This window comes from Bison bison, unplaced genomic scaffold (genome assembly GCF_000754665.1).
Source record: "Bison bison bison isolate TAMUID 2011002044 unplaced genomic scaffold, Bison_UMD1.0 scf7180017864325, whole genome shotgun sequence".
Lineage (NCBI taxonomy): Eukaryota > Metazoa > Chordata > Mammalia > Artiodactyla > Bovidae > Bison > Bison bison.
In genome coordinates, this window is record NW_011494897.1 from 2849014 (window position 1) to 2871774 (window position 22761).

The following is a 22761-nucleotide window of genomic DNA, read 5'->3' on the forward strand; positions in this document are numbered from 1 at the left end:
TTTGTATTTCCATTTGGTAGTTTCAAATGATGACAGTTAAATGGAATCACTTTAGTCATGAAGACAAGACAGTTTTTATATTTGCTTTCATCATTCTAGAGCATCAAATCTTACCCTCTCCATTGGTTGGTTTTTATCTGTTGCATTATTCCAAGGGACAGAGAAACACATACACACACACACACACACACACACACACACATATATAACTGATACATAGTGGACAGAATGTCTCAGCATTAGGTAACTTTGTAAATTTTGTAAGTTAGCAAAGTAAATTCCTTTATACTTTCTCCTTATGTTTTATGAAAGAAAAACTAGAAAACACTTAAAGGTCTTGAATTCTTATTAAACAATAAAACTGAACTTTTAAGAAATGAATGGCTATATGAGATTATAAACTTTAGTATAGTTATCTTCTCAATTCTAGGGACCTTAAATTTTTTCAGTTTAGTGCTTCTGGATATAGATGTGAGGAGTCCTCCTACTTTACCCCACTATTCCTGCTAGATATCCATGGCATACATACATGGGGTCTTTGCAGACCAGGAGGTCAGCGGGGGCATTGTCTATTGGGCTGAGGCAGCATGGTGGGGATGATACATGACTTACTCAAATGTGGACTAAATACAGTCCTGGAGTATGGGCACTTACCTCTCCTGCTGTATTGTTGACAGTCAGAGTGATTCACATCAAAGCAGTGTCTAGGCCTTGGGTGAGGACAGTGGAAGTTTCTGCCTCAAACATAGGCTAGGTGTCAGTCTATGTGACTGGACACTGGAACAGTGTTCTCTGCATTGCCATATGACTCTTCTTTAGGAAAGGGATCATCTCTCTTTTGAGCTCTTTCTGTGATGAGTTTCCATATTTCTAGGCTACTTTCTGGAAACACCTCCTAGTCAACTTCCTCTAAGTCCTTATACTCCTCTTGGGAATCCCTCTATTGATCTTCATAATGTCTGTGGACTCTCCCATCCATTCTTTACTCTTGCATGACAGATCCTGATGGCTCCTCAATTTCAGAGAAAGAGTTATTAGCAATGCCTAGCCAGATACTACTCCCTTGAGGGCAGGGAAGGCTCAGTCTTCAGACTGTCCCATGGGCTGGGGGGGAAGATGATGCATGCCATACATGTATATTTTTTGAGGAAAAAAAAAGGAAAGTAAAAAGAGCAATTTCCCTATTAATACAGTCTGAACGTTTATATCCTGCACATTCATTTAAGAACAGATGAAATATAGATGTAATCATAATAGCATGCAATGAGCAGAGTATTGAAGTGATATTCCAACTTCAGGAGTAACAAGCTATGTAACATTATACAGGCCATTTAGTCTCTTTGGACCAATTTTTCCAGCTATGAAATCAAGGAGTAGGACTTGGTAAGCTCTCAAGTTCTGTGATTCTATGATCATGAAGGAATTTAAATTTGTGACACATGCCACTTCTATAAATATATTTAATTATGCTTTTAATATTATGGCTCAAAACTCTTTATTATACTGCACACACTTTTGTTGAGTAGTGTCAGAAATATCAGCAAATATAATTTTCCTTCTTCCTTGTGTGGCTGATTTTAGTACCTTTAGTCTCTACTTTCTTCCTGATGGTTTCTAAAAACCAGGAAAAAGAGGGTTTAAAGGATCTTTTAAAAAAACAATCAGATCATACCAATCCATCTTTGCAATTTATAAAGTAAGTGCAATTTATTCTGAAGTGAACTACTTTCTAGTTATCTATATATCTCTATCATTGATCAATGGAAAATATTTATGTAAAAGTATGACAATGGATTTTCTATTGTCATATCTATATTTTATTAGAATATACAGAAACTGTAAAATCCTCTTTAATTCATATTCTAAAGGCAAATACCATTCCTTTGTCTAATTATACTTTCAGAGAATTTTTTAACAAAATGCTGGCAAAATGTGAGCCTTTAAGGGAAAATTTTCTTTGTATAGGTTAAAAATGGATACAAGTAAATATATTTAAAAAAAAAACTGAAAGCAGGGTCTTGAAGAGATAGTTGTACTCCTATGTTTATAGTAGTAATATTCAAAATGGTCAAGAGATGGAAGCAGCCCAAATGTCCATCAAGAGATGAGTGAAGACAAAGTAATGTATATAATACAATGGAATATTATTCAGCCTTAAAAAGGAAAGAAATCCTGTTACATGCTATAACATGAGAGGACCTTGAGGACATTACGGTGAGTGAAATAAGCCAGTTACAAGGGGACACATACTCTATGATTTCACATATGAAGTACCTAGAGTGGTCAAATTCATAGAAACAGAGATTAGAATGATGGTTGCCAGGGGCCAGGGCAAGTGAGAAAAGAAGCATTGCTGCTTAAGCGTGCTGTGCTGTGCTAAGTCGCTTCAGTCGTGTCCAACTCTTTGTGACCCCACAGACATAGCCTGCCAGGCCTCTCTGACCATGGACTTCTCCAGGCAAGATTACTGGTGTGGGGTGCCGTTTCCTTCTCCAGGGGATCTTCCCAACCCAGGGATGGAACTTGCAGTTCTTATGTCTCCTGCATTGGCAGGCAGGTTCTTTACCAGTAGCGCCACCTGGGAACCCTTAATGTGTATAGAATTTCACATTTAAAAGATGAGAAAGCTCTGGAGACTTACTTCACAGCAATGTGACTATACTTAGCACTTCTGAACTGTACACTTAAAAATGGGTAAGAGGGTAAATGTTATGTTATGTGCTACTGTCATTATTTAGGTAAATAGATGCAAGGGACAAAACAGGAGTTTTAGGCAGTGATTATTCAGAAAGTTAATTTGGCACTCATTACGTATTTTCATTTGTATGATTTTGTTTCATTTGCCTTCACAGAGTTTAAGAGAATCTAAGAATTTATGTGAAAAGATACATTTTTATTAAACAGTGTTGAAAATCTACAAATCCACACACAATTTCAACTAATTTAGACCAAATTGTCAGTGTTGTGTGGTGAAAGGTGCATTTGGTTTGAGGTACAAAACCTAAATTTAAATAGTTTTCCTCTCAGTCCTGTTACCTGCCGCTGCTAAGTGGCTTAAGTCGTGTCCGACTCTGTGCAACCCCATAGACGGCAGCCCACCAGGCTCCCCCATCCCTGGGATTCTCCAGGCAAGAACACTGGAGTGGGTTGCCATTTCCTTCTCCAACCCTGTTACCTGCTAAACCATAATTTCCTTAGGTGCAAGACCTATTTTACTTGCGAGACCTATTTTACTCATCTTCCTGAGATGCCTAGAATGGAATCCTAAATATTACTTGTTGGAATTGAATTATACTTTTAATTGAGTTATATTTTGAAGAAAAAGTATGAAGGAGGGGTAAAACTCAACAACCCAGTAGAAATATACCTGGTGTTGGTCATATTGGCAGTAGCCAGGAAGAGCCAGAAATGTGGACAACCAGACAAGGCCGAAGCCAGGATCACAATAAAGACCAGTCTCCAGCTTCACTTGGAAAGCAGAACTTTTTGAAAAATCACAAAATGCCTTGTCAAGAAATTCTGTAGTGGGAATAAAGCAAACCTAAGATATGAACCTGAGTGAAAAGAAGAACTAGGTCATAAGGACAAGGAAAAGAATGAGCCATAATCCAGAAAGGGTGGTTCTTAAAATGTGGTATATGTGATTGGAGCACACAGGTCAACCAGCCTGTGAAGATAGGACGTTGTCCTGTGACAAGGCTGTTAAATTGATGGTCATGTTGGAGAGGGGATGGTCATGGTCTCTTTTAAGAGATTGTGATTCAGCTTAAAGTTATGGGCCACCTCAAGTGAAAGGGAGACAAACATACCCCAGTGCACTTTGGGGGTTTTCTGAATCCACCAAACGACTCCCTAGAAAAGTGTGGACCTCAGGTGCTCCATGCTCTTCTGTGTTTACTTATGAGATTAATGTTGACAATATCCATCCTGTTCCCAACAAGCAGGGCTTATGAGAAGCCTCTGCTTAAATCCTCAGCTAAACCTTAGCACTGTCCACCTCGCGCTAGCTACCATATCATCCAGCTTCATTGGTAGGAGAAACATGATTAACTTCTATAGAGATTGTCTCCAGAATTTTTTCATTATATGTACTCTATCACTAAAAAGATTTTAGCATATCTCTTATATTTATGTATGTTATATAATGTATTATTTAGTACTACAGTATATGCATATGCAACATAAATGTAGAAATCTGAAAGCTTGGGATAAAAATAAGATATAAACAATTTTAATATCTTCTTTCTGCAATCCAAAGGACTATCCTGTAAACTCTTGAGATCAAGTTACCCTATTTAGAAAACTCTTTTTCTGGAAGATGATACTTGCATATCTGAGCATAGCAAGAACAAGGAAATGAGGTCATTTTTATGGGAATGCTTCATTTTAAGAAAGCGTGATATACATCTTCAAGTCTATATATATCAGACAAATTAAATACGGTATAATTTGTATTTCAATGAGTGTCTATTTCTTTGACCTTTTGGAAGACACATTGGGTTTTTTCCATCTTTCTCTTCCCAGTGCCTCGATAGTAAAAAGATTCCTCACAATTCTTTCTTTCAAAGGTGCTTTTACATCTAATATAAAGTTTGCTTTTACAAAAGGAGTTTTCAAAACACTCTTCAGGAACACTCTCTATTTATTTCCCTGTTTATTCCTGGAGACAACCAGTCTGTCCTACTCTTTTCATCGTGTTGAACAGGAAGAGTTCTCCCGATGTGCTGTGCCCACGCTGCGCCCCTTCCCCTTTTCCCCTTCTAATCTCTCAGCCAGGGATATCTCTCCCCTCCTTTACTTGCTCATTCATTCTTCAAATCTCAAATCTATCTTCTCTTCCTTTGTCTGATCCTTATGGAGCCCAAATGCCCCACCTACCTGCTCCTCTGGTACGCATGGCCACCACAAACCCCACATTTACACATTTGACCATTTACTTTCCTGTCTCCCACTTCCCACTCCCCCATGATGGCCCTAAAATACCAATGAAAATAAAGATCTTGTCTAGCCTGGTTGCTGTGTGATCACCGGAGCCTTCGAAAACAGACGAGGAAGGCAAAAGACCCGGTGGATGGATGATGCAGAAGGGATGATGCAAACCTTGAGAATGACTTGACTCCCCGTTGCTGGCTTTCAAGCTGGAGGCAGGGGACTGTAAGCCAGAGAATGCAGGCAGCCACCAGAATGTGAAAATAGCTGACAAGAAACTGGGAAACTCAGTCTTACAAACACGTGGAACTGAACTCTGCCCCACAGCCTGAATGAGCTTCAAAGTAGGTTTATCCTCAAAACCTTGAGAAAACCTTGATTTTTGAATCATAGAGCAAAGAGCCAGCTGAGCCATGCTGTGCCTAGACTTCTGACTTAATAAATGGCTGTAATTTTTAAGTCAAAAAATAAAGAGCTTCCATTTAATGTTGCCACTGTGCTAAAACCTGTGAAATGATTCTTCACTTGAAGGCAGGCTGCAGTTGTGTATTTGTGTGTATGTGCGCGCGTGTGGGCATGTGCACACGCATCCGCACATGTGGGGATAGAACTGTTGTTTAAGTTTTTCTCCCATTCTCCCCATTAGTTTATATTTACGCAATTATTATAGAATGTGTAATAGACAAAGGATGTTCGCAAATATCATTCACTACAGCTGTGTCATTAGGAAAAGCACAAGAGAGAAATAAGCAATCTACTTAATAATTTCCATTTTTAAAAACACTGAACACTAGCTTTTGGAACTTTCACTGGCAAAAATCACAACTTCTTGCTTCAATTTGCAACAGTGATGGTCTTTGAAAAACTGTTTATCCGGGTAGTTTATTTCTTTCTTCTAACAATTTGTATATTCTTCTTACTAGCATGGAAGTCTAAATGGAAAAACATTAATAATATTCTGTTTATGAACACAAGTGGGTTGACTCTAATAAAAATATTGATTCATGTCTTCCTTCTCTGTGAGAAATGCCACCCATAAAGTTAGCTGGCACTTGCTTCTAATAATAATATAATTTCATGAAAGCCAGAAAAAAGTACATACCTTCCACTTGCAAAAGTGTGAATTATTTATTTTTCTTAACAAAAAAAATATAAAGCACATCAGTGTTCAACGTTAGCTGAAAACAATTTAGCAGCAAATTTTAACTAGACTATGAAAGACATCAAAAAGGCTTGTCATAACATAGACTGTAAGAATGTATATCCCTTTCTATAGAGCACAAACATAAAATTTTAAATCTAAAATTTAAAAGATAAAGAATAACCAGCTTTCCTTGTTTATTTCCTGTTTTAAAAAAAGATTCACATATGCTATATAGATTTAAATCTTCCTCTTCTCCACGAAAAGTATCCCATTTATGTCGGTTTTTTACATCATGCAGGTGGAGTTGATAGACAAAAAAGTGTGCTTCATGGTTATGAAAATCATCACATATACTAACAATTCCCATCACTTACCTCTCTAGTCAGAGAACATTTCTGCTCAGTCACATGGTTAACATCTGGAAACCACTTGGGGTAATAGCTACCACCAATTTGTTGCTTATTCAGGGAAAACTTGGTAGAATGGGGCTAGAGAAAGTAAATTCCGAGTTTCCTTCAACACACACACACACAGACTCAAATCTCATCATCGTCTTTAAGCCATTCGTTAGACCAGAAAAAAGACTGAACTATCAATAAATATATTCCTTGTCTTAAAACAAACTTCCAGAAAGCATAAAGACATACTGCAAATGAAATGTCTTGATTACTTCAGTTCACACAGGTCGTGATTTTTCATTTTGACCCATGGCCCTGGTCATAAACACAAGGTACATGCAGTTTTTCTTATAAGCTGTGCATTGTGCAAAGCGCTAAGCTTCCCTCATCACATCATTCAGGGGCTTGTTCATTTCTGAGTTAGGAAAAGAAGAAAACCAGGGAGTGTGGTATTAAAACATCAGCCAGACTCTTTGTACCTAATGGCAGCCATTTCTTAACTGTGTCCCACTGATCTCCAAGGCATTTTCAATAGGATCAATTCAAGAAGCCTCTCTAGGGATTTCATTTCAAAGATTCACATGATCTAAAGAAGAAAGAAAGAAAAGACACCCAAGTCCTGTAAAGAAACAAGTATTTTTTCCCCGCTTTTCTATAGTGGTCCATGTCACAAGTTAGAAAAAAGGTTTCTCTTTATATTCAAGGGTTATGCTAATCATGCCAATAATTTGAGGATCCGAATCTTAAAATGAAGTCCTTTGAAGAGAGAACTTTAATTTATGGCTATGGCTGTTGTTCTCTAAGGCTGTCGTTGTTTATAATTATTTTCTTTCTTAACCTGTGGTTGACTAAATCCAGTCCTCAAAAGATGTCACCACATGCCACATGGCTACAGCCCAAGCTGCTCTGCTCAGCTGTCTTGACTACCTCCTACATTGTTTGAAAAAAAGTGCTTTATTTATCCCTAAGAAGGTTTTTGTCTGGCCTGGCTGTTTTGCTGTTGATTCACTTAAGCTCATTTAAGCCTTTTGGTTATTTTGTGCCTAGTCCAGTGAAGTTGCATTGTGATGGCTGTCATTTGAACTCAAGTAGAGGAAAAAAATCTCATACTAAGTGATACAAAATCAGGGATTACTCACATATCCATGTGTCTCATTAATTTAAAATTATCTAGTATTCACCACTTCTCAAAATAAAATCAGAGTCTTTTAAATATATATATATATATGTATATACACACACACATATATTATTATAATATATATTATAGTATATAATGACATATATATGTGTGTGCGTGTGTGTGTATATACATATATATATATGTATATGTATATATAGTCTTCTCTTCCAAAGTTTAGCCAAGTTAGGTGGTAATGGTTTAGTCGCTGTTTTGTCTTACTCTTGTGACCCCATGGACTGTAGCCTGCCAGGCTCCACTGTCCATGAGATTTCCCAGGCAAGAATACTTGGGTGGGTTGCCATTTCCTTCTCCAGGGGATCTTTGCAACCCAGAGATCGAACCTGTGTTTCTTGCGTGTCCTGCATGGACAGGTGGATTCTTTATCACTAGCACCACCTGGGAATAACCTCACCAGAACACCGGCAGGCAGTCATTTTTTAGATTATGTCCTATACCTCATCTCCAATTCCAGAGAGTAACCCAGTCCTGACCCATTATGATTTCCCAATCTACCCTCACCTCCATCCTGAAAATCACTACCTAAATTCAGGTAGTCTTTGTCTCTCCCTAGTCTATTAAAAAGGACCAATGAGTCTCTCCCTATAGCCTCTTTCAATCTACCCAATCAGTGTCCTTTAAGTTATTTCTATGTTGCCAGAGCTACCTTGTTACATACATGACCATGTCACTCCTTTATTTAGAAAGAAGAATCAGCTCTGATCTGAGATGTTTCTAAGAGTTAGCTTGTCGTTTGTGTCTTCCCAAGTTAAAATATGGTCTGTGTATAAAGGCTGGTTGGGATGACCGGGGTATAACTTTTGGCCATGTGGTTTTTACTTGAGAGATTGTTCTTATTTTCTTCTGTTGTTCAAAGTTCCAAGTGACATATGTAAAACCATTTCTTCCTCTTTCCAGATGCAGTTCCCTCTGCTCTAAAACAGGTTTCTCCATGTAACTGGTCGCATCCTAGACCCATTTGCCTGCTGTTGCAGTTTCCTTGTACCTCAAGGAAGCCATGTTAAATGATGGAATTTGGGTTTCAGTGAGTTCTCTTAAAGATGCCTCATTTATTTCCATAGAATAATCTTTTCACTTGGCATAAAAGTTAATGTCACTTTTATAAGTGCTTGCTGAAATGTCCAGTGTGCTGGCTTTCCACCTGGAATAAAATTAGGATTAGGATTAAAAGGACTCACTACATTGAAGAAGGCCCTGGATTTTTAAAATTATCTTAGAAGATTTCCTATTGTTATTTTGCATTAAACATGTGCAAACTAAGCTATGAAGCCAATTAAAGTTGCTTCTGATTGACTGCACATAAACATTCTTATTCACTATCAGTGCCAGCTTGAGCATTGTCCAAGTCTTAACGCATGGATCTCCCCACTCCAGCCACCACCAATCATAGCTGGGAGAATATGATCATATTTTTCAAGCCTTGTATAGGATTTGTAAAGGCTCTTCTACTCTACCTCTCAGTGTAAAGTATTATTTCATAGAAGACTGAAAGCTTGATTTTGTGTTGATTTTTAAGCCTTTCACACAACATAAATATAAAAAGCTTTATCTGAGTTTACTTGTACTGTCTCACTCAAGATGGATCTTAAAAATGCTTTAAGAATCTCCTCCTTGTTCATCACATGTTAGGGTGTGTGTGAGAGCAGGAAAAAAAAAAAAAAAAGCCAAGGATTAAGTTTGTTTATCTTAAAATTTTTAGCTTGTCGTCAATCATTTCATTTTAATGTGCTACATCATGCTACAGTAATTGTTTTAACCCATTTTCTGCTGACCATACCAAACCTTCTGTGAAATCAATTTAAAGTTGTTCCTTTTGAAACTTCTCTCCAAAAAACAAGGAAAATATAGCTTTGAAGTGATTATAGGAATAATCACAGTAAAATCCAACTATTTAAGTACAGTTTGAACTTATATTTTTCTCTACTGGCTCACAATTTCTAGCATATTTGTCATGCAAGGCACTAGGTTATATATATATTTTGCAGGATATAAAAACACCCAGATTAAACGGGTCAATCAGTTCATTAACCAGTTAACTAACTTCCTACCTCACTTCTTCTCTATTTACATAGCTGTTTATATTTGTTTACGGGAGCCAAACATGATATCCTGAAAATCATTCTCATAAGCTATTTACTCCACATAATAGAAGTTTTGTGATACAAAATCACACAATTATAATGTTCTTTTAAAAACACACACACAACCCTTCCCCCATCTAAAAGAAAAGTTATAAATTTAGGCCAATATAAACTTGTCAGAGTTCTCGCTCTCAATTTCACACCAGGGCGTGGTGCTGCACAGCTGGGGAGCTGAGCTAATAAGTGTTGAAAAATGAAAAATGCTGCTTTATGGCATCACATAAACTGGCAAAAAGAATACTTTTACCTCCACCCCATTTTTGACAAACAAATGGCAAAATGTAGATGCTGTAAGAATGAAATTTTATGGTATTAGACCCATGGGACAAACAGAACGGTCTTGTGGGATTTTCTTTTTATTGAATACTATATGTAATAAGAAGTGTCATAACATTTATAAAATCTAATCACTTTTGTTCCATTTTTGAACCCCAAAGGGGTCATTTCTAGGAAAGCTGTTGGAAACACTGAATAATGATCTATTTATCCAGTAGTGAAACAGGATTATCCCTTTTACAAGGAGACTGAGTTTTCCCTAACAATGTAAATGCTATAATATGAATGCACACATTGAGGTTTTTAAGGAACACCAGGTACAACAAACATTTATCAAACACCTATAATGGCATTCAGAAAGTAAGGCTGAGTCCTCTTATGTAATTTACATTCGATACTGAAATCAGGACGCAGTTGATCTTCTTGGGTTGATTTTGTTTCCTGTCTGCTGGTCATTCACTCATTCTCACTCATCAGGCATTCCTTCAGCACTCAATCTGCAAACATCTAGTGCAGGCTTACCATGTCCAAGTGCATAAGCCTACTTGAATGTCTAAAGTCACAAGAATGACACCATTAAAGCAAGATGACCCACATTTATCATGAGCAGAAATCCCTTTATGCAGGAGCTAGGAACCCACCTGACAGAGCCAGAACAGGGTTAGCAAGGAAAGAGCCAAGAGCATGCACAGTCAGGGTACATTCCATCCCCATAGAGAAACTCTGGACTTCACTGAAGGGAGGCGACAGAGCAACTCAGGACCCTCCTCTAAGGCTTCTAGATATTGCTGGGGTCCAGTAGCTGGGAATTTCCAATTATATTTAAATAACTATGATTATCTATTTTATATATACCTTCCCTGATTTTCCATAGCTAGAAATATAATGTCTCTCCTCTAAACTTGCTAAAATTGTATCTGAAACCTTCTTAAAGAAGTTACTAGCATTTACCTTATATTATAGATATGTATACTTCTTGTCTCCCTACAAAATGTAAACTCCTAAGGGTAGGACTAAAGTTTGATATATCCTTTACTCATCCACAGTATTCAGCACAGTGCATTCTGAATATTCTATCATTTGGTTGAATAAGTATCTTCAATGGAGTCAAACATACATAATCGAATATAGCATCAGATAATACTACAGTAGTAAATAAAGGCAAAAATATAATACTAATTGAGAAAACTAAAAAGCATGACTACTATTGGGAGGAATACCATTCAGGCATTCTAAATCATGTGCTAACTAATAAGTAATAGGACAAATGAGGGAACTCTGACTATAGTTTTTAAAATGTAGAAATACATGAATAAGTCACTGAAAAGTGACTTTCCCCAAATTCCCCAAAGATTTTGAATATACTTTATAGGACATAGCCAAAGACTATAGTTATATGTGCAGTCATATTATCATTTTTATGTTTCATAATTTAATAAAATGCATCACTGGAGTATTTCCTCACAAACAAATGCAAATTCTGAAATTCAGATGATTTCCAGGAACCATTTCCCCATCACTGTTATTAATCTCAGTGTTACTACTACAAGTTATTACTGAATCTACAATTACATACACTGAAATGGTAAAAACAAGAAGGATTTTAGTCAATTGTAGTAGGTTCTAACTATTAAGTAGGTGGCATTGAAATGTATTTTTTTCTTATCACCCTGCTTTATACTCCAGGCTATAGAGAGGAACCATAAGTTCTCTAAGAATATAGACTTGTCAATTATCTTTGTTTTAGTGCTCAGAATATAGCTGGCAACCTACCAGTGCTATTGACAGTTTGTCTTCCCTGGTGGCTCAGCTGTAAAGAATCTGCCTGCAGTCCAGGAGATGCTAGTTCGATCTCTGGGTTGGGAAGCCCTGGAGAAGGAAGTGGCAACTGTTGCAGTATTTTTGCCTAAAAAATTCCATGAACAGAGAAGCCTGGTGGGCTACATACAGTCCATGGGGCCGTAGAGAGTTGGACACAACGGATCAATTAAACACAGCAGTAACAAGTGTAAAAGACATAGAAGAAGGACTAGAAGTAAAGACAATGAGTCCACCTTTGCCCAGGTTATTTGGGGTGTCAGCAGCAGTTGGTGACTGTTGGAAATACGTGTCTAAAGCTTAGACTGAGGGTGGAAGTAAACTTTGGGAGTCATTAGTATCAAGGAATCAGATAAGACCATGGGAATTGAAGAAATTACTGTTAAAGAAAATTGGTAGTAGGAGGGAAGAGAAACTAGGAAAAAACACTTGTTAAAGACCCATATTTAAAATTATCAACCTAGAATTCTATGGCTAGGTAATGTATTCTTCAAAATGAAAGATAACTAAAAAATTTTCATACGAACAAAATTTGAGGATTTGTCTTCAAACAGATACGCTTCATGCCAATGGAAGTACTCTGGAAGAAGAGAAACTACATCAGATGGAAATCTATATACAAGGAGAAATGAAAAGGAAAAGGTAAATATGTGGATAATTTTAAAAGATGGTATTTTCCGTCTATTAATTCCTTGAAAAAACAACTGATTGCATATATGTAACACTACTGAACTATACACTTAAAAACAGATAAGATGATCAATTTTATATGTGCTTTTTACCACAACAAAAAGAAGAAAATAACTACCTAATGAAAAAATTATAATATTGTACTATGGGGATTGTAATATATGTAGATGTAAAAATTTGTAACAACAATATCATAAAGGACAGGGCTGCATGTGGAAAAAAAAAAAAAAAAGACTAGGCCAGGGAAGAGAAATCAGTGAAAAGTTCTCAGGAGGAATCATGAAGGTAGAAGGAAATATGGAGGAATGTCATGAAAGCAAAGAAGACAATTATTTTGAGACAGTTATTTAGGTAAACACCTGTGGGTGCTATAGAATGAAAATGAGGCCATTGGATTTAATAGTTAGGAGGGAGGTGACCAGCAACATTTTTTTTTTCTGTTTTATTGCAATATAGTTGACCTATAGCACCATATAAGTTTAGGGTATACAGCATAATGACCTGACTTACGTGTATTGTAAAATAATTATCACAATAAGTTTAGTTAACATACATCACCTTATATAGATACAAGACGTTTTTCCCTTATGGTAAGAACTTTTAGGATTTACTCTCCCAGCAACTTTTAAATATACCCCACAGCAGAGTTAACTATAGTCATCGTGTCGTATGTTACATCCCCAGTACTTATTCATAACTCAAAGCTGGTACCTTTTGGACCACCGTCACTCAATTCCCTCACTGCTCATAACTCTGGTAACCACAAGTCTAATCTCTGTTTCTGTGTGTGTGTTTGTTTTTAGATTCCACACATGAGTGAGATAATACAGTGTTTGTCTTTCTCTGTCTGACTTATTTCACTTCATACCATGTCTTGAAGGTCCATCCCTGTTATCACAAATGGCAGGCTTTCCTTCCTTTTAGTGGTTGAATAGTATTCTAATGTACGCTTATACATTTCGGAGAGCATTTTCCATGAAGCAGTGAGGCTAGGCATCAGGTCGCTCAGGTTGGGAATCTGGACTGGAAAAGTGAGCACAGCCAGTGTCGTCTTTAAAAAGTTTACTTGTCAAATCCAGAAGGAGACAAAGCTTTAAAAAGGGGTATTTGAAAATATGGGGGTGGTTTGAGCATATTATACAAGTTGACAAGAGATGCCAGGAGAGGGAGAACAATGCTTGGACAAGAATTCAAAAAAGATGGAAGAGGAAGGGAACAAGAGCCTCATAGAGTAGCAATGCTCTTCCTGGAAGACTGGAAAGGAGCATAGGCACGTTGGAGCGTGGGGATCGTTAAACTGCGCATGACCATACCTTATAATGGCCATTTTCTAAGAATGAAAAGAATAGGACTTAAGAAAATCTGTAAAGGAAAGGAAAAGGTAGCTGTGTAAGAATGGGGGAGAATTACTAAGTAGTCATAAATGCATATAGAAAATTTAAAGGAGCTGATATACATTGTCATCAAATTTGTACCCGTAGCTACTGAAAAGAAACCAAAGAAATGGAATGACATATTAATCTTGTGTGGGAGTTGGCAAGGCAGAGGGTCAAGAGGAGATGGGACTATCGATTGAACTGATGAGACTGTCATACTGTATAAGGTAAGTAGGGACAGCATCAAGCTGAGAAAGGGCAGGTAGACTGGGAAGATAATGAGAGGATAAAGCCCACAGATCCCAGCAAGGTCTCTGAGCCAGTTTAGTGAGAATGAGGGACCGAGAAAGATGGAAGGACAGGCAGTTACATGTAATTAAGGACTTTGAGAGTTAAGTATTTCAGAGGTGGAATATTATTATGTGGAGTAAAGTAGTGTGAGAAGACTCCCTGAGGAAGTAAGACTGAGCAGGATCTTTAAGAATGAGTAGAGGGTTTTTTTTTTGTTTGTTGTTTTGACACAACAGTGGGGAAGAGGGAGGACATTCTGTGCTTAAAATCCAAGAACTGGGGGCAGGCTGAAAGGGTCATCATGCTTCCCCCAGCTAGAAAGGCCCACTGCTGTCCTGGAGTTTACAAGAACAAGCCAGACTGAGAGATACATTGAATTACAGAAGAGTTTGAAAACCCATTATGGGATTAGCACTTTGATCTAGTGGACAATTGGGAACCATAACAAAATATTAAGCAAAGAAATGCCGTGAAGCGAGTAATGTTTTAGGCACATATGCCTGGACGGAGACTGTGGAAGGGATCTCAGAGGGGAGGTGTGCGTGCCTAAGGGTGTCCTTGAGCAGGCCCAGGAGACAGAAGCTGGAACCATGACATGAAAGGGGGTGGCTTCAGTCAAGAAGTGAAAGGATTTGGTGACAAACTAGAGGCAGGGAACATATGGAAGAAAGATTTCAAGTGGTCCTCAAGTTCCTGGGCCAGGACACCAGAAAATAGCCCTACAGCTGAGGGATCTCAGGAAACTGGAAAGGAGGGCGGCGTGGAGATGCAGAGAGGGGGGCATGTGTACATAGGAGAGTTTTCCATCCAGGAAGACCTGCCCCAGTGCTTCTTGTTTGTGCTGTGAAAAAATAAGGTCCTTCTGAAGCCACTGGATGTCAAAGGCTCATAAGCATAGCTATCATCATGTTATTTGCTTTATTAAAACTGACGTGTCATGGAGCAGTGCCCTGTTGAGAGGTGGCAGTAGCAGGCATCAGCCTGGCATGAAGGAGTCAGAAGTTGGGTGGCTCCTTTCGTCACTTGGAGCAAAGACTTCTGGTGAACAGGCTCTGTTAATGATGGCCGCATTCCAATTAAAAAACCTTTAAGGGAGGATTATATGAAAAAGACTGTTTAATCACACCTTGAGTTTTTTCAGTCACAGCTGCACACGGATAGTGAACACCATGCTGGGAGCACTACCTTTGATTGAAAAGCATAAAATTTTTACAGGTTTTTTTTTTCCTACTAAGTTAAAATTTGAGGGTCTCTTCTGTGTTATTCTTTGGGTAATAATCTAGGACAAAATAGTCAAAAATGTATAAATGAGCCCAGTTAAAAATATGTTTTAAAATATCATCTTTGATGGTCCCTAGTTATTTAGGTTGTGGAAAAATATGGATTAATGAATATTTTAAATAAACTTTACCATGTAATAAATGCAAAACTGGGCTAGATAGATCAGTAGTAACTGAGAGTAATGAAAATATTTCTGGAAATGGTTGTTTGATGGCAGAAATATGACAGTATTTTATTATATTTTTGAAATTCATCTTTTCTAATATATTTCCTTTAAGTTCTTTTTTTTTTTTTTAAATAGACTGTGTCTTTTAATAGCATGCTGTTTTATAATTACAGGGAAGTATGCTACACAGGGGAAAAAAGTCCCTCAACTCTTAACTAGATTTTGTTCTCATTATTGAACCATCAAGAGTGAAAATAAATGTTGCCCGGTAATGACTTTGTTTTTTCCATGTGGAATGTGATTAGTAGAATTTTCTCCCCATATAGAGTGCAATTTATAAAATTTTTAATTTAGTTCTAGATTTAGAATGTGATTCTTCAGTAAATTCTAAACCCATTGAAACACCTTTTCTAATTCTTTATGGAATAAGCAGTAAGAGTGGTGGATTAGTTCTCTAGGGCTATTCTAAGAAATTATCATAAACTGAATTGCATAAGAAGAAGACTTAAGTATATTCCCTCACAGTTCTGAAGGCCTGAGGTCTGACACTGAAGTGTCGGTAGGGTCACCCTCATTCCTAAGACTCTAGGGAGTCATTCTTTCTTGATTCTTCCAGCATCTGGTAGCTCCTACCGTCCTTGGTGAGTCATGGCCTTCATTTCTGTTTCTTTGTCTCTGGGTCTGAATCTCCCTTTCCTTTCTTTTATAAGGACCTCAGTCATTGGATTCCAAAATCTAGTATTTTATCTCAAGATCCTTAACTAGTTATATCTGTAAGACCCTTTTTCCAAATAAACTAATATTCTGAAGTTTTGGATAGACATTAATTTGGGAGGGATAATATTCAACCCATGATAAGTGCTAATAGTCATGTCTCAGGCTTGCATTATTTCACGTCTTAAAAGTGGTCAGCCAGACCACCTGTAGCGGGGAGGGCCTGCCGGGATGAGTGGCCAAAAATGTGGAGGCCTCAGGATATAGCGCGGGAAGTGATCTGGCAGTCAAGCCATCCCTTGGGCCTTGCACGTTCCATGATGGAATGTGGATGGGCTACAGCATCCTTGGTCTTGTGAAAGTCTTCCAAGGTCTCCTGACTCTTCCCTACACGGGCACATAGTCAGCAGCTTCTGCTCTGATGTCTAAACCTAATTCATGACATACTGGGTTAGACCAAGAAGAAAATAATGGAGCAGACCAGTCTAGTTATCTAGGCAAGGCTATCATTTCTTAATGAATATTGCTAGTAGCATCTTGCATGTATAGTCGATTAATTGTGTCCAACTCTTTGAGATTCTTTGGACTGTAGTCCACCAGGCTCCTCTGTTCGTGGACTTTTTCAGGCAAGAATACTGGAGTGGGTTGCTGTTGCCTCCTCCAGGGGGTCTTCCTGACCCAGGGATCAAACCTCCATCTCCTGTGTTTCCTGCATTGCAGGCAGATTCTTTACCTGCTGAGCCATCAGGTAGCCTCTTAACACTTGTATGAAATGCATTTTCTCTTTGAGACTCACACAGGTCACTGAGGTAGGTGGCTGAAGCAGGAGACACAGACTTGGGAAAGACCATATTGCTCAAGTGAGTTCAGCAAGTGTTTTATTAAGCATGTGTTCGATTCTAGGCTCCGGCCAGGATGTCCCTAAAGTAGAATAGAGCGGGTTTGCTGGTCACTGGTCCAGTGCTGTACATTATATATCAAACATGTTGTGCATTAGTGGTCATCAAATAGAGGTTCTGGGCCTGGAATCTCAGTTCCTCCATTTACCTCTCTGAGACTCAGATATTATACATGCAGAATGAGAAGTAAAAGAACTCCTTCATAGGCTTGTGGTAAAGAGTCCATCAGTTTATATGAGTAAAGTATTTAGAACAGTGCCTGACACATAGCAAGTGTTTAATAATGTTCAATTACTCTTACTGCTTTATGCAAGGTACTTAAATTGAACAAGTGTTTATATAATCCTCAACTTCAGGGAGATTATTGTTATTAATACAAACTTACTTACATGGTACTTATAGCTTGGTAGAATCTTCTTCCAATTCTTTCAAAACCCCTTCAATTTAGTTGATATAGTTGTAGGCTAGAAAAATGGACTTGCGTGAAGTTAGGTGACTTGTTTAGTACAGCAAGTTAATGGCAGAGGTGTGCACTCAAATCTATATGATCTATTGGCCACACCTTAAATATTAAAAAGAGGGGAAAAATGTTGGTGGATATTCAGTAACTCTATTCCAGGCTTCAGTGATACGGTAAATTGAACTGAGAGGCATCCTGTGGAATGGAAAATATACTGGTTTAAAATTCAGAAAACTTGCATTTTAGCCTCTTCTCTGCCATTTGAGCCTGAAAATGATGTTCATGCTTTTGCAAAGTATCCTCACTATTCATGAGATAAATTCTCACCCCTCAAGTCCATGTAATATATTTCAAGTAGTAGAGCTTTGAGTTGTAACAGGCAAATCCCTTTTTTGTTTGCTTAGTTTGTATTTCCTGGAAAATGACAAGAGTCTAGCTCAAGAAGCAAATGTGTTTGTATAACATGTTGGTTGCCATGCATTCTGGAGATGATCCCATGCACTGCTGTTGATGCAACAAGGAGGGGGCTGTTCAGTATTGGTGCTATGAACGTTTAATGCAACTGGACTTGGACAGGTGCCTGAACCACACCAACCATCATATTTATTTTGCTGTTAAACAGTTCAAACAAATTCACTTGAAGGGCTTTGAACTTTCTTGATAGTGAATAACTGAACATTTCATTTTATGTATGTGATGATATTCCTGCTGAAAGCTACTTTTGTTGCATATTTTTTGAGAGATCTTTTACTTTTGTCAATTTTATGTTTAGGATTTGCTTTGAAAAGTTATCCTACTTTGTTGAGGGAGAGAAAAATCCTTTTATTCTTTTCTTAACCTTATCATGGGATTTTAATCAATGTTCAAGGTGATCCCTCGGAAGAATGATACACTTTGTTTTTTCCCTGAGTTTGTTCACCAGATCTAGTGACTAGGATCTGTCTTATTCCCATGACTCTGCCATATGACATACCCTTCCATATGACCTGCAGGAAATTCTCCCATGAGAGACTAGCATTATGCCCAGCATGTAGCGGGCATTCAGAATGTGCTTGATAAACACTTGACGTGTGTGTCCATCTCACTAACACAGATAGTTCTGGGTCTTAGCTTCCTTTTAAACTAACCTGTTCCCCTGACTACAAAGATCATGGTCCTCATGTCTTTTGGGGAACAAGCAGAGCATTAGGAAGCTGTCTCAGAAAGACATATCTAACATTATATTCCTCTTGTTGATGACAACTTGGTGTCACAACTAGCTCTGCCTTGTCTTAATCTGCAAAGAAAGTGAATGGACCGCATCCTTCCTCTTCCAAAAGGACTGAAGTGTAAAGTAGGCTTCCCTGTAGCTCAAATGGTAAAGAATCTGCCTGCAGTACAGGAGACTTGGGTTCAACCCCTGGTTCAGGAAGATCCTCTGGAGAAGGGAATGGCAATCCACTCCAGTATTCTTTCCTGGAGAAACCCATGGACAGAGAATCTTAGCAGGCTACAGTCCGTGGGATTGCAGAGTCAGACATGACTCAGTGACTAACACACACAAATGTAAAGTGCTTGTCATCACCTACTCTGACTGTACAATTATTCTACACCTAAGGGAGTGACTTTTCCCAACCCCAAGGAAACCAGATTTTGTATAAGACAATGACTTCAGGCTGGTGAGAATGACTTGGTCTGGAGTCTGTACTTCCATATTTCTTTGATTCTGAGAAGTCTCATATATCCTGGGCTGGCATCAAGGCATGTAAGAAATTCCTTGCTTCCATTTTCTAGAGTGTCCACAAAGAATATGTTAATTTATGCTCCCTTAAATTTATATTTTTATTTATGCCCTATATGGAATCTTCAGTTCCACTTGGATATCTACTCCATTATCTAAACTTCCCTATAACTCTGAGACTTCCCCCACACTGAGAACGCAGGTCTCCTGGGTGACAGCTCATACTAAGATCAAGCAGAGCCACCAGCTCCGAGAATGACATCTCTGGCTGGGGTGTAGTGGGTTTGAGAGCAGCTAAACTTCTGTTGTTGTTGTTGTTCAGTCACTAAGTTGTGTCCGACTCTTGCAACTCCATAGACTGTAGCCTGCCAGGCTGCTCTGTCTGTGGGATTTCCCAGGCAAGCATGCTGGAGTGGATTGCAGTTTCCTTCTCCAAGGGATCTTCCCAACCCAGGTTTCCTGCATTGTAGGCAAATTCTTTACCCATTGTGCCACCAGGGAAGCTTGTAGCTAAGCTACTATTATTCAGGAAAAGACTATCAAATTATATCTTCACAATGGCTTTAATTACTGAGAGTCAGAGACACACAGCATTCATATTTTCTCAGTTGGAAGTCTTCTTTTTATGGCAATACAATCATCTCTTTCTTTGAACTCCTTAGAACCCCGTTCTTTATCACTTGTTCTTGTCAAGCAGTTTAGCCTAGTGGCTAAGTGTGCAGACTTTAGAACCACATTGCCTGGGTTTGAATCCAAGCTCTACCATTTACTAATTGTGTGACCATAGGGAGATTACTAATTTGTTTAGGTGTATCAGTTTTCTTATCTGTAAAATGGACCTAATAAGAACACCTAATCAATAGGAACTAATAAGAGTATTGAATAAATCTATATAAAACATGCTTAAAAGAAAACCTGGCATTTTTCAAGTACTCAGTACATTGTAGTCATTTTTAGTTGTGGTCCCCTTACCCCATACCTCTACAATAAGATCCCTACTGTCAAATTAGGACAAATATGCAGTCTTGGGATTCAGAATGGATTCTAAACAAAACAAACTAAGAAGCAAAAGGAAAGATTAGGTCTCAAGAAATTTCAAAATAGAAACTATCCTTCATGGCCCTGATAGTTACTAGAAATGGAAAAGGGCGAGGAATTGACGTTCCTCTTGGGCAGTGGTTCTCAAACTTTTCATGCTCAGAATCTCTTGGTGAGCTTATGAAAATATGGGAGATTCAATAGGTTTGAAGTGGAGCCCAATACAGTGAGTTTAAACAAAGTCCCAAAAGAGTGAATGATGTAAACAGTCTACCAATTGCATTTTGGAAAACTCTTCTTGATATTGGTAAGTTACTACCACCTTTCTCTCTCATGTACCTTCATTCATTCAATATATGTTTTGAGCACTTGCTCTGTGAAAAAAAAATGTCTTGGTGCTTTGAGGGATCCAAGATGAGTTAAAAACTACTTCTGTTTTTTTCAAGAAACCGAAAATATACTAAGGAAGCTATGTCCCATAAAGATATTTTAATTTTGAAAGGAAATATTAATAAAAATACTCCATATTGTTTGCAGCTGAGCAGTGTAATTAGCTGGTTGAACTTGTTAGTTGGATGAACATAAAAACTGTCTCTCTAAACTCCAAAGGGACACATCCATGAATCTTAATTTAAGACTATGAATCATAATATATTAAGAAAATGGGCCTTGAATAAACCATACAACCCAGGAGGTTCTCTATGGTAGAAATATGAAGATATAACTATGGAAGGTTTAGACAAATACTTACAAAAGTTGACTCTAAATTGTTAATTAATTTCTTTCTTTCTTCAGTTTTTACCTTGAGCCTTTATTTGCTCTCAGTTTGAAGCCACTTTTCAACTGTGTCTTTAAACTCAAAAACTTCTCCTGAGAAGGAGACACTGCCATGTCCAACGTGTCACTGTCTAGGAAGTGAGACAAGCTGTTTTGGTATCCTCATTATAAAGATTGCAACAGAATCGGAAAATTTATTAAGCTTTTAAATTTTCTTCTGCTCTTAGACTCCCAGCTCTTTGATGACAGTCTTATTCACCTGCTCAGGGGCAAGTCACTGAGAATTTCAGTCCCTGGTTCTAACGTGTGCAGTGTGCTGTTGACATTTTGCCAATAGGGGTCACAGGCAGGACCTAATTTAATTTTGGACCTTCAAATGGAAATTCGGAGACCTACGTGAGTTATCCAAGGGAAAGCAGCTGAATAGTCACAGGCCAGAAACTGTGCCTCAGGTCCAGAATTACCAGCCTGGTATTTGATTTGATTGATGGATTGATAGGCTGAAGTATAGTTGCCGTACAATATTATCAAAGTCACAGGTGTACAATATAATGTCACAATTTTTATAGATTATACTACACTTATAGTTATTATAAAATATTCACTATATTCCCCATGTTGTATAACATATCCTTCTAGCTTATTATACCTAATACTTTGTGCGTTTTATTCCTCTACCCCTAAATTACCCCTCCCCCTTCCCTCTCCTCCTGCTTTATTGACTATGCCAAAGCCTTTGACTGTGTGGATCACAATAAACTGTGGAAAATTCTGAAAGAGATGGGAATCCCAGACCACCTGACCTGCCTCTTGAGAAACCTATATGCAGGTCAGGAAGCAGCAGTTAGAACTGGACATGGAACAACAGACTGGTTCCAAATAGGAAAAGGAGTACGTCAAGGCTGTATATTGTAACCCTGCTTATTTAATTTATATGCAGAGTACATCATGAGAAACGCTGGGCTGGAGGAAGCACAAGCTGGTATCAAGATTGCCAGGAGAAATGTCAATAACCTCAGATATGCAGATGACACCACCCTTATGGCAGAAAGTGAAGAGGAACTAAATAGCCTCTTGATGAAAGTGAAAGAGGAGAGTAAAAAAGTTGGCTTCAAGCTCAACATTCAGAAAACGAAGATCATGGCATCTGGTCCCATCACTTCATGACAAATAGATGGGGTAACAGTGTCAGACTATTTTTTGAGGCTCCAAAATCACTGCAGATTGTGACTGCAGCCATGAAATTAAAAGACTCTTATTCCTTGGAAGGAAAGTTATGACCAACCTAGATAGCATATTGAAAAGCAGAGACATCACTTTGCCAACAAAGGTCTGTCTAGTCAAGGCTATGGTTTTTCCAGTGGTCATGTATGGATGTAAGAGTTGGACTGTGAAGAAAGCTGAGTGCCGAAGAATTGATGTTTTGAACTGTGGTGTTGGAG

The 22761-nt window shown here is 38.1% G+C and overlaps 1 long non-coding RNA gene across 1 annotated transcript in view; it reads left to right on the forward strand.

Annotated features, from left to right (window-relative positions):
• LOC104998203 overlaps nt 1-22761 on the forward strand; it is a 69439-nt gene that overhangs the window by 5306 nt on the left and 41372 nt on the right. The window contains exons 3-4 of the long non-coding RNA XR_826422.1: nt 12462-12549; nt 14079-14200. This is a non-coding gene — a long non-coding RNA (uncharacterized LOC104998203). The remainder of the gene's footprint in view (nt 1-12461; nt 12550-14078; nt 14201-22761) is intronic.